This window comes from Pseudophryne corroboree, chromosome 9, assembly GCF_028390025.1.
Source record: "Pseudophryne corroboree isolate aPseCor3 chromosome 9, aPseCor3.hap2, whole genome shotgun sequence".
Lineage (NCBI taxonomy): Eukaryota > Metazoa > Chordata > Amphibia > Anura > Myobatrachidae > Pseudophryne > Pseudophryne corroboree.
Window position 1 is genome coordinate 433,817,258 of NC_086452.1, and position 13,423 is coordinate 433,830,680.

Sequence of the window (13,423 nt, forward strand, 5' to 3'; positions counted from 1 at the left end):
TTCCAAAATCGCAGCTAATTCCGACGACACGTCTGCTGTTCCTAGGGATGATTCTGGACACAGTACAGAAAAAGGTGTTTCTCCCGGAAGAGAAAGCCAGGGAGTTATCCGACCTAGTCAGGAAACTCCTAAGACCAGGCCAGGTGTCAGTGCATCAGTGCACAAGGGTCCTGGGAAAGATGGTGGCTTCTTACGAAGCGATTCCATTCGGCAGATTCCACGCAAGAACTTTTCAGTTGGATCTGCTAGACAACTGGTCCGGATCGCATCTTCAAATGCATCAGCGGATAACCCTGTCTCCAAGGACAAGGGTGTCTCTCCTGTGGTGGTTACAGAGTGCTCATCTCCTAGAGGGCCGCAGATTCGGCATTCAGGATTGGGTCCTGGTGACCACGGATGCCAGCCTGAGAGGCTGGGGAGCAGTCACACAGGGAAAAAATTTCCAGGGCTTGTGGTCAAGCATGGAAACGTCACTTCACATAAATATCCTGGAACTAAGGGCCATTTACAATGCCCTAAGTCAGGCAAGGCCTCTGCTTCAGGGTCAGCCTGTATTGATCCAGTCGGACAACATCACGGCAGTCGCCCACGTAAACAGACAGGGCGGCACAAGAAGCAGGAGGGCAATGACGGAAGTGGCAAGGATTCTTCGCTGGGCGGAAAATCATGTGATAGCACTGTCAGCAGTGTTCACTCCGGGAGTGGACAACTGGGAAGCAGACTTCCTCAGCAGACACGATCTTCACCCGGGGGAGTGGGGACTTCACTTAGAAGTGTTCCACATGATTGTAAACCGTTGGGAAAAACCAAAGGTGGACATGATGGCGTCTCGCCTCAACAAAAAAAGCTGTGGACGCTCTGGTAACACCGTGGGTGTACCGGTCAGTGTATGTGTTCCCTCCTCTTCCTCTCATACCAAAAGTACTGAGAATCATAAGAAGGAGAGGAGTAAAGACTATACTCGTGGCTCCGGATTGGCCAAGAAGGACTTGGTACCCGGAAATTCAAGAGATGCTCACGGAAGACCCGTGGCCTCTACCTCTAAGACAGGACCTGCTCCAGCAGGGACCATGTCTGTTCCAAGACTTACCGCGGCTGCGTTTGACGGCATGGCGGTTGAACGCCGGATCCTGAAGGAAAAAGGCATTCCGGATGAAGTCATCCTTACCCTGATCAAAGCCAGGAAGGATGTAACCGTACAACATTATCACCGTATTTGGCGTAAATATGTTGCGTGGTGCGAGGCCAGGAAGGCCCCTACGGAGGAATTTCAACTGGGTCGATTCCTGCATTTCCTGCAAACAGGACTGTCTATGGGCCTCAAATTAGGGTCCATTAAGGTTCAAATTTCGGCCCTGTCGATATTCTTCCAAAAAGAACTAGCTTCTGTTCCTGAAGTTCAGACGTTTGTCAAGGGAGTACTGCATATACAGCCTCCTTTTGTGCCTCCAGTGGCACCTTGGGATCTCAATGTAGTGTTGGGATTCCTAAAATCACATTGGTTTGAACCACTCACCACTGTGGACTTGAAATATCTCACATGGAAAGTGGTAATGCTGTTAGCCCTGGCTTCAGCCAGGCGTGTATCAGAATTGGCGGATTTATCCTATAAAAGCCCTTACCTAATTTTTCATACGGACAGGGCAGAATTGAGGACTCGTCCTCAATTTCTCCCTAAGGTGGTTTCAGCATTTCACTTAAACCAACCTATTGTGGTGCCTGCGGCTACTAGGGACTTGGAGGATTCCAAGTTGCTGGACGTAGTCAGGGCCCTGAAAATATATGTTTCCAGGACGGCTGGAGTCAGAAAATCTGACTCGCTGTTTATCCTGTATGCACCCAACAAGCTGGGTGCTCCTGCTTCTAAGCAGACGATTGCTCGTTGGATTTGTAGTACAATTCAGCTTGCACATTCTGTGGCAGGCCTGCCACAGCCAAAATCTGTAAAAGCCCATTCCACACGGAAAGTGGGCTCATCTTGGGCGGCTGCCCGAGGGGTCTCGGCTTTACAACTTTGCCGAGCAGCTACTTGGTCAGGGGCAAACACGTTTGCTAAATTCTACAAATTTGATACCCTGGCTGAGGAGGACCTAGAGTTCTCTCATTCGGTGCTGCAGAGTCATCCGCACTCTCCCGCCCGTTTGGGAGCTTTGGTATAATCCCCATGGTCCTTTCGGAGTCCCCAGCATCCACTAGGACGTTAGAGAAAATAAGAATTTACTTACCGATAATTCTATTTCTCATAGTCCGTAGTGGATGCTGGGCGCCCATCCCAAGTGCGGATTGTCTGCATTACTTGTACATAGTTATTGTTACAAAAATCGGGTTATTGTTGTTGTGAGCCATCTTTTCAGAGGCTCCTTCTGTTATCATGCTGTTAACTGGGTTCAGATCACAAGTTGTACGGTGTGATTGGTGTGGCTGGTATGAGTCTTACCCGGGATTCAAAATCCTTCCTTATTGTGTACGCTCGTCCGGGCACAGTATCCTAACTGAGGCTTGGAGGAGGGTCATAGGGGGAGGAGCCAGTGCACACCAGCTAGTCCTAAAGCTTTTACTTTGTGCCCAGTCTCCTGCGGAGCCGCTATTCCCCATGGTCCTTTCGGAGTCCCCAGCATCCACTACGGACTATGAGAAATAGAATTATCGGTAAGTAAATTCTTATTTTTTTTTTTGGTGCTTTTTCCTGATGACAAATTTGTTGTGATTTAAATCTTTACAGCTACTGCCGCCAAAGGGTCCACTCTCCCGTGTGGCTATTACTGGGCTAATGCTTGTGCTGCAAAATAGTCTTTTCTTTGTAGGAAAAATTGAGGCATAAACAAAAAAATATCTCCTGTATGATGGAATGGTTAACAGATGCGTGCAATATTTCAGTGGCACCCAGAAAAATCCGGACAATTTATTTATTTTACTTTGCTAAATCAAATGTATGGCGTTTAGATCGGACTTTCTGTTTCATGGCTAAAAAACAGATGCAGAAGGTTTCAATCATCTATTGTAGTAATCAGCTCCTTGTATTTATTTTCTAGACGTTACCTTTTTCATACGCTTTTCCCAAGGTGCTTTGTTCCAGTTATATTTTTAGTGTGTGTGTGTGTTTATACAAGTTTGTGCTTTAATGGAAAAGAAAAATGTCTAATGTGGCCTCGCAGAAGCATTATGACTCGAAATGATTTGAAACCTTGCTTTAATCGCTAAAACGTTTTGTTGCACGTTAGAATTTTGCAACATTTATGTTGGCTCCACTTCAAGAAAAACAATGCAAGGAACCAATTCGTCTTGCCACTCCTTGTATGGAGTTTATGTAGGTTTTGCAAATGCTGTTTGGTTACCGTGCTATGGTAGATTTCGCCCTCCGCACAGAACAGATGAACAAATTTGTGTAGTGCGTCGTGGTAATGGAGGCGGCACAGAACGCTAGATACATTTTGATTCATCATCAGCCGGGTTGCTAAGTCATCCCTTTAATTAATGACACCTGTAAATGATACAGGTTATTTGGCTGATCGGAGTCAGTCTGTTTCTCAACTGGTTTTAATTAGCCACAGCGCCTGCATAATTTATAGTTGTCAGTAATTAAATGGATGAGTTAGGACGAAGTTCATCACACCAGCGTAGTATTGGCTAACAACTTTTTTTTTTTAACCTGGTAGTAGCCACATTATGACCAATCATCACACCGTAGGAGCATTTGTTGAAATAATAATGATGAAAAATAAAATTAGAGAATTAATTAAAACAAATAAATAAAATGAAACATCCAATCAATGTTGAAGGTCTGTCTGCTCTTTACTAACAATACAGGATGATTCATTTAGAAAATCCTTTTGCAGACGAACTGATTTGTAAGGGGTTCGATAGCGTGCCCTGCTTATACATTTCACACAGTGGGGCTTATTAGAGTTGCAGAAAGAATGGTGGTGTCATATGCCAGACAGGGTGTGGATCATTGGGCTGACCATTATTAGGTTGACCCCATATGGTCGACACGTAAAAGGTAGACACCTGAGAAAGGTTGACGGGTAAAAAAAAAAGGTTGACACAGTCAAAAGGTTGAAATGGAAATGGGCGACACACAAAAATGGTTGACAAATTTTTTGTGGGGTTTTTAGGTGCCATTTACCATTTTAAGCCACATGTAACTCCAGTTGGTGTACCGCTTCACTCGCCACACTTCGGCAAAATGCCTGCTCCACCTACCGCTGCGCTTGGCACTAGTTACTATTCCCAGTCGTGGTTCACATGGATGGTAAAGTATGATAAAGAATTAATTAAAAACTTGTGTCGACCATATGTGTATGTCAACTAGTTGAAAATGTCGACCTTTTGTACCTTTCATCATTAAGCACATTCCACCTTTTACATGTCAACCTATTGACCTTTTTACCTGTCGACCAAATTAATGAATGTCGACTATGTGGGGTTGACTGTCGACCTATTTACTGTTGACCTGTCATCCGGATAACTGCCAGACCTTGGCGTTTCTATCATGGGTGCAGTGTGTGCCGTGCACATGGGCATCTGGGTCCAGGGGGGGCCCACATCGCACACACTGCACCCATGTTTTTGTAATACCTACTTTTCCGCAGTCCTGCAATGTGCACTGTAGCCACGGCAAAAACCCCACTCAAAAATGCCCGCTGCGTGTGCGCAGTATGAAATTTGTCTCCGGACCGTGGCGTGCGCCATGTTTCCGGAGACCTGCACATGCACAGTAGACTTGCATGTGCAGGTCACAGTGCCGGAGCCTACAGCACCATGGGGAAGAGCCCCCCCCCGGAGTCTGCACATGGGTCTCCTCCTCCTCTCTTAAAACGCCCCTGCTGACAGACCTACCAGCGAGCAAGTACAGAGAATTATTTTAATAGGTTTTACATGCGTTGGGCATTTTTTGTCCATTCATTTTGCATACAGTCTTTTCTTGCACAGCGTTTGAGCAATCATTTAAAAAAGAAAAAGAAAAACTGTACCTCTGTAAGCGTTGGTCAGTCTTTGCCTTAGTATCTTATTGATCATCATTTTTACACGTCTTTAACATGTGCAGACAATCCAGTGCATGTACCGCAATATTCTGCCGACTCATAAACCATACTGTATCATGAGTATGAACCCATCGTATTCTCCCCGCCACATGCTGTGCTTGCTTCAGGGTCCCGCCTCTTTGTTTATATCTGCAGAAGAAGTCTGAATTGTAAACCTCTAAGTTGATAGTTGAAGCTTTGTAAAACACATTATAATAATTATAAATGGTATTGTGCGTAAGTGATAAAGTCATACTTCTCTATTTATCTATAGGGGTTGTGTGGCACTGCGCACACTGCCATGATTTGTGGCATTATATAGTGCGGGGTTGGGTACTAGGATGACGAGAGTCACACCCAAAGTCACTGGAATAGCGGGTGGGATGTGGCAGAGTTCTACTTTCCCGGGAATTGGGCGGACTCCCCCAAATCTGTCAGTTTAACGGAATTCCGGAAGCGTCGCCGCGTATGACTATACGGCTTGTCTGTGGTGGGCTGAGAAATGGCGTGTGTGCCATGTTTTTAGGTAGAGATCCTTGATTTGTATAGAGAAACAATCCTTTAGTGCACATGTACAGTATGCTGTGGACGGTGGAACAGGGTGTACTGTAAATGGTCCTGTCTATGGGAGTATCGACCTCTCACCCTTTTCAAAGTATTGAACAGACAAGTGAGTGTAAGTTAGGCACTAGGATGATCCTATCATTGCATACCCTCCAACTGTACCTTTTTAATAGGTACAGTACCTTTTTTTTATGGTCTGTATTTATTTTTGGCTCTCCAAACTTCCATTGAAAGTATAGGAAAAGGGGCGTGGCCACTCCCCCTTTACCAGTGGCCACGCCCCTTTTTCTAATTTGTACCGATTTTTGTGTGTAAAATGTTGGAGGGTATGTCATTGGGACATCTCTGTACAAACATTTTGCTTGGTGCTCTGTGGTTAATTTCTCAGCCCTTCGCCTGCTGTGGCTTCTGATTGGTCCTCCCTCTCACCCTCTCCCTTTCAAAGTCCTTTTAAAGTAGTGAATTACATAAATTTTTCAGGAGGGGATGTATCATATCTTAATAAGAGGACATGAGGAGGTTGTATCTCATAGCAACCAGGTTTTAGCGATCATTTTATAGAATGTGCTAAATATATTACAGCTAAAAATTGGTTGATATCGGCAACGCCTCCACTTTTTTTTAAGTTTTGATATACTAAATCTCTCCCAAAGTGTCTTTATGAACCCAGACCTTTGCATCTTATAAGTGTTACCTACTTATTTAGAAACTTTTCATATAACTTGTACTTTAAATGAGAAATCTGCTGATGCAGCCTCTCATTACATACAATACCTGTTTGACTATTAAAGCACATTTGTGTTGAATTAACCCCATTCCAGAAAAAGAGAAGGTTGTCAGTATAAAGGGATATTCCAGCTAATCTTTATAATAAAACAAAAATAACAAACACTGGGATTATTTAATGCAGCTGGGTGGAGCTGGTCCATTGTACGGACACGCCAGCCCCGGAGTTTATGTAGCTGTAATCTCAAGTGAAAATGTGTTGGATCCTAATTAACAGCAATTTGGGATATAAACATTTGGGACCATCCCTGATCCTTTTCTTGTCCATATACAAGATTTTAAATTACTTTCAGCACTTGCCAAGCGTAATTAAAACATTTCATACACTGGAATATTTTTGCCCGTCTGTTGTCGTACAAATGCAGCTTTGACAATAAAAGCAGAGAATAATCTTGCCTGTAGCTGGCTTGTTTTATGGAAGGGTAATGCTCATGTGTTGGCTGTCACAGGGAAGGGCAAGAACCAGCACACGCCATCCTTCTAACCCGTTAACGCACACTACGCATGTGACCTGGGGAAGAGACCGTTCTGTCCTATAGGTAAAGACAATCACGCCTTATGCAAGCACCAACAACTCTTCTCATGATGTGTTTCTAGTATTGTTAATGTGAATGTGGCATTCTAAGCCTGGATTCTTACTATGCCCTCTAACGGCCACTGCAATTGTGCACCAAAAGTCCAAGTTGTTCACCTAGGGGGGATTCCAGTAGCCCAGAAACACCACACACACACACACACACACACACACACACACACACACACACACACACACACACACACACACACACACACACACAATCCTCTTTACCAACGTCCTGAAACCTGTTTAAAGAATCAATACGGACTCAGCCACTTCCTTTCTACATTCTTGAAGCTTCGCAGTACAGTCAGGACAGTCTAATATGGCCGATATGGAGTTTCTGCTCCATCGTAACATCAGTATCTCTTTTGCAGAATGCAAGACTTACTGGGATCTGGTGTGCATACTCTATAGGCGAGTTGCACTTTGTGAAACATTGAGTCAGTGGTTGTGAGTAAACGAAGAAGAGACACACGTGGACAGATGAGACTTGAGCAATATGGCTCTTAGTTCACTTACAACACTTGACTCTGTGTTTCACAAATTTTAATAAATCATGGAATGCCGTTACTGCACGTGACCTTTTGTGTGTTTAAACTTTGTTTCATATCGGCCAAGGTGCATCTTTTCCACCATTTCATCAAAAGTACTGGATGGTGTAATGGTTAGCATTACCGCCTCACAGCACTGAGGTCATGGGTTCAATTCCCACCATGGCCCTAACTGTGCAGAGTTTGTATATTCTCCCCGTACTTGCGTGGGTTTCCTCCGGGTACTCCGGTTTCCTCCCACAATCCAAAAATATACTGGTAGGTTAATTGGCTCTCAACAAAAATTAACCCTAGCATGAATGTGTGTGCGTGTACATGTGGTAGGGAATATAGATTGTAAGCTCCACTGGGGCAGGGACTGATGTGAATGGGAAAATATTCTCTGTACAGCGCTGCGGAATATGTGTGCGCTATATAAATAACTGGTAATAAATAATAAATGAGCTCTAATGTTGCAAAAAATGAATTTTGGAAACGGCCACTTGCTACTTTTCCCAGTGAGGAATTAGCCTTATCCACCTCTTTTTATATTATTTTAGTAAACTCACTCCACAATCCTCATTAGTTTTTTGAGCCTCTCCTTACAGCCAGGTGAAATGGTGCACCTGCCTCGTACTTTACAAGGAATCCTGTACCTCAGTGTTTCCCAACCTCGGTCCTCAAGGCACACTAACAGTGCAGGTTTTAGTGATATCCAGGATTGAACACAGGTGACTTAATTAGTACCTCAGTTATTTTGATTTAACCATCTGTGCTGCAGCCTGGATATCACTAAAACCTGCACTGTTGGTGTGCCTTGAGGACCGAGGTTGGGAATGCCTGCTGTACCTCCTCTACCAAAATCCCCCCATTGTCTACTCCAAGTTTCTGCCCCTTGTGCCAAAGCTGCCATCGTGTTCCATAAACTTATACAGTCTAGACGTCTAGATGCACCTTTGAAGTTCAGAGGGCTTGGCACATAACAGAAGGTTTTGCTCTTCACCTTGGCAGATTTGCACTTCGAAAATGTGGCACAAAATGTTGGCTTCATTCAGTATAAACATTGTGGAGGGGACAGATCCAATAGACATTCTAGTAGTATAAAGAGAGAGTGCCACTGTTACTGTGGCTCTGCAGTTATGGCACCGAAACTCATGCATTTGCTAATAGTCTTTAAAGATTAATAACAGCGTATAGTGGTTTAATAGAAGATTCCCTTGTTTGGGCATGCAACAAAAGAGTAGGCGCTTGATGGTGCGCAGATTGTAATAATAGCTTGGGGGGGGGGGGGGGGGGATAATTCCAGTTCTAAATGTTCAGCTTTAAGAAAAAGTTCCTGGCAGAAATCCCACTAAGCTTAGTCAGCCATCTTTTGTGTAGGTCTTGGGTGTGAAACAGCAGCAAAGTCTCTCTGTCCCATAGATGGCAGTAATGAAACACCTTCCTAGCCTCTCACCAGAAGATCCCTATTAAGTCTCTCTCCAGATTCCTCTTAATTAGTCTAGAACAGTGGTTCCCAACTTAAACCCTCAAGCATCCCCAACAGCTCATGTTTTCAGGATTTCTGTCTGTGGAAGCTGTTGGGCTATTTACTGACCCAGCAAAAATAGATGAACTCACCTGTGCGTGATTAAAGAGATCCACAAAACATGACCTGTTGATGGTACTTGAGGAATGAAACGAGTGAACTGAATGATTATGGGCATGAATGAGAACTGTTTACAGCCTTGATAATGGTCTGGAGCAGAGGTTCTCAAACTCGGTCCTCGGGGGCACACACAGTGCATGTTTTGCAGGTCTCCTCACAGAATCGCAAGTGAAATAATTAGCTCCACCTGTGGACCTTTTAAAATGTGTCAGTGAGTAATTAATACACCTGTGCACCTGCTGGGTTACCTGCAAAACATGCACTGTGTGTGCCCCCGAGGACTGAGTTTGAGAACCTCTGGTCTGGAGCATTTGGTTTGATTATCAAACCTATCCAATCCTCCCGACCATTGGGGGTAATTCCAAGTTGATCGCAGCAGGATTTTTTTTAGCAGTTGGGCAAAACCATGTGCACTGCAGGGGAGGCAGATATAACATGTGCAGATAGAGTTAGATTTGGGTGGGTTCTTTTATTTCTGTGCAGGGTAAATACTGGCTGCTTTATTTTTACACTGCAAATTAGATTGCAGATTGAACACACCCCACCCAAATCTATCTCTCTCTGCACATGTTATATCTGACCCCCCTGCAGTGCACATGGTTTTACCCAACTGCTAAAAAAAAATCCTGCTGTGATCAACTTGGAGTTACCCCCATTGTTCAGCTAATACCAGGCTGTGAATGGTGATTGCCTCCATTCATCTTACATTGTATGAAGGCGCTCTGATTCGGCCCGTTGCTATTCCCATCATCTCTCCGCCAGGTCGTATGCACTAATCATGCAGTATATGGCCAGTTTTATTTGCGTTGGCTGCAAGTGAAAACATTGGGGGCTGAGGTGTATGCAAATGTATTTGCAGCTGTGCAAAAATATGCAAATGTCGCTGCCTCCTAGATTTGCATTGTGAGACCCACTGGCGGCTCAGTATAATTCCTAGTGGCTGCGTACAAAGACAGAGCATTCGGTGCAGAACAGTCACCCTGTAGACGCACAGCATGGATGCAGAAAGTAAGACACTGGAGACATAGCATATGGGATCGCCGTCTCAGCCCCAGACACCCCAACTTGAAACACGTCTGCGTTTTTGCCGCTGCTTCCCCCAAATGGTCCCTCACGGTCAGTCACTTCGCAAATAAATCCTCCGTGCGACCAGCATTGCCTTACATGCGCTGAGTGTCTTACACGCATGCACAGACTGACATTGATCGCTCAAGTGCAGTCAGGTCCAGTGTTTTGTTTTCTTCCTGAACGACAGCGGAAGTTCTTGTTAGTGGTCCTGGATAGGTGGTGGAAACCACCCCTCCCGCCCCAGCTCTAAAGGGATTGTGCACGCCATAGGCGCGCGTTGCAAAAAAGGGGGCATGGTCTCAAAAAAGAAAGGGGCGTGGTCACCCATAAATATCCCCAATTGAAATTATGCCGCACAGTAGCACAGTCTTATTCACATTACACCACATAGTAATGTCACTTATTCATGTTAGGACACACATTAGTGCCCCTTATACACAATGCCCACAGTAGTAGCACCCCTAATACACATGATCACAGCAGTAGAACCTCTTATACAATGCCCTCAGTAGTAGTGCCCCTTATGCAATGCCCACTGTAGTGGTAGTGCCCACAGTTGTAGTGCCCCTTATGTAGAGCCCATAGTATTAGTGCCCCTTATACAGTGCCCCTTATGTCCTCAGGAGTGATACCCTTATTAAGTGCCCCCTATACAATGCCCTCATTAGTAGTGCCCCCAGTAGATATGCCCCCAGTGGTAATGCCCCATGCAGTAATGCCCCCGTAGTGATGCCCTCTGTAGTTATGCTCCTGTAGAGATGCCCTCAGTATAGATACCCCCTGTAGTTATGCCCTCAGTAGAAGCTGCCCCTTAGTAGTGCCGCTTCACACACACAAAAAAACAAACAAACCACACAATACTCACCAGCCCCGCTCCTGCTTCCGGACCGCTGACCTCCGCCTGGCCGCCCACTCCTCGGATCTATGGCGTCTCTCCCATAGCACCACACACAGCGACGCTGTGGGAAAGTGCCGGCGCCCGCTGGTAACACTACCATCCCCATGTGGCTCCGGGCTCACATTCTGGGTTAGTTGAGCCGGAGGAGGCAGAACTGCGTTCCGTCTCTAATTGGAACTGACGGAACACAGCTTCGTCACGTTCTGGCTCACTTTAACCTCTGCTTATACAGTACGTCCGACTTGATTGTCTTAGCCTGGGTACACACTTGCCGATGTCCGTGACATCGTGCAAGATCCCCCACAAACATATATCGTTCATACACACGGAACGATATCGTTTGCGTCTCGTCAGAGACAGCAAGCACCCACATTCAGGTGCATGCCGTCTCGTACAATATCTTTAGATTTCAAGTTGAAAAGTAAAGATATTGTACCTCATTAACGATCCGCAGGAGCGTGCAACGTTAACGATATAGCGTATACACACTTGCCGATCTATACGATATATTGTCCGATCCACTGGTTCGGATGAGATATCGGGTGCACATAGGCAAGTGTGTACCCAGCGTTAGTCATGTCACCTTGCACTAATGTGTGTTATTGTGGTCTACAGTACTTACCCGTATTCATAAAACATCATAATAAATTGTTGTGTATTAAAATGTTTAAAACTATTTCGCTGTGTGTATGAAATATGTACCAGGGAACATTGCTACATTTGTATGTCTGCATGATGGTTATTATTCTGTTCTCTTTTTTATAATTCTAATTTTTGTAATGTCCTTTGTAGCCTTAATCTGTATGAATTCCCGTGGCTTATGAAAGGACAGTCCTCTGCTATCAATGGTGATGAGTCCATGATCCTGAAACATTTCTGAGGTGAGATGATCACAACTGAAGGTCATTTTCATGTTTACAGTTTCATCTTCATCTGTATTTTATATAGTTTGAAGTAATAGTTATACAGCTAAAAGGTTTGTGGAACGCACATTTTTTTTTATTCATCTTTGTACAGTTCTGTAAAAAAAAAATAAAGAAATAATGTAAAAGAAAAAAATATATCATTCTTTAAACCAAAACATTTTTGAGTAACCATGATTGATAATGATGATTCTGTGGCCACAAAACTCTTAATACTCTAATATAGTAATGTACACGGTAGAGTCACATTATTATAACCACCAGCTAATAGCCAGAGTTACCACCGTGTGCAGCGCGGACAGCAGCTAGACGGGCTGAACTGTCATTTTAGACGCGCGTCTGGTAGCCCCCGGGTTCATTTTGACGGTGAGCTGCTCCACTCTAGCGTGTCGGTAAGCCCTCACGCACCTTCATAGCCGACATTGACCTCTCACATCAATGGCACGTGGTGCTCCACAGTTTCCACGTCGGTTATTCTCAATAGTGCCATTTGTCCAGTCATGATACACCTTCACCACAGCAGCACTGGAACAGTTCACAAACTGCACTGTGTCAGAAATACTGCCACCCCTGGCTCAAAAGCCGATAATCATCCCTTTTCCAATCGGATAAATCGCCCGTTTTACCAATGGCGGCAACGAGTGATATGTGTGCAGACGGCCTATCACACACCTTATATACCCACCAAGCCAGCGCACGACACATGACGTACTTCATGGGCTACGCGCTGCCGACGTCAAACGTAGGAGGTGGTCATAATGTGACTCGACCGTGTAGTAACTATAGTAAAATATTTTATTCATTTCTTTGTGTTATTTTATGTATGGTTGTCTGTATATTTTTCTATGAATCTTTATTGATGAATCAGCTACCAATGATGTATAGCGCCTTTTTTGTATGTGGCTCATTCATTCCAATGGAGCTTCTCCTACATGTAGTGCACATCTCCATGGAAATGAATGGGATATATAAATAATGTAATGGGGGAAGGGGGGCTATACAATCAGTGGCACAACACTGAGTAAACCACTTGTATAAACTCCTAGATTGTATTCAATAAGTTCCAACAGACATGAATATTTTTTTTGCATGTCCCCTGACATAATCTGAGCACACGAACAGAGCAAGCTACATCCAGAATAATGGTCGCCGTGCAAATGCGCGCAATCACAAATGCTGATGACTTGCGGCACAATGGGTAGACCTGGACCTATTTTAAAATGTGATTGCATGCGCCCGACTTGCGTTTTTAACATGCGGTCGCATACTTTGCATTAAAAACGTAAGTCCACCAGCAGTAGAAGTCCCCTAATTCCTAACGTTATTAAACGTCATTGCAGTACTTTAAAGTGTGCTATGATATATTATTCTAATTTGCTTTAAGAATGCAGCTGTTATTTTT

At 44.4% G+C, this 13,423-nt stretch overlaps 1 long non-coding RNA gene across 3 annotated transcripts in view; it reads left to right on the forward strand.

Annotated features, from left to right (window-relative positions):
- LOC134957113 (uncharacterized) overlaps positions 1-13,423 on the forward strand; it is a 721,811-nt gene that overhangs the window by 486,141 nt on the left and 222,247 nt on the right. For all 3 annotated transcript variants that reach the window (XR_010186471.1, XR_010186470.1, XR_010186472.1), the window contains exon 4: positions 11,891-11,979. This is a non-coding gene — a long non-coding RNA (uncharacterized LOC134957113). The remainder of the gene's footprint in view (positions 1-11,890; positions 11,980-13,423) is intronic.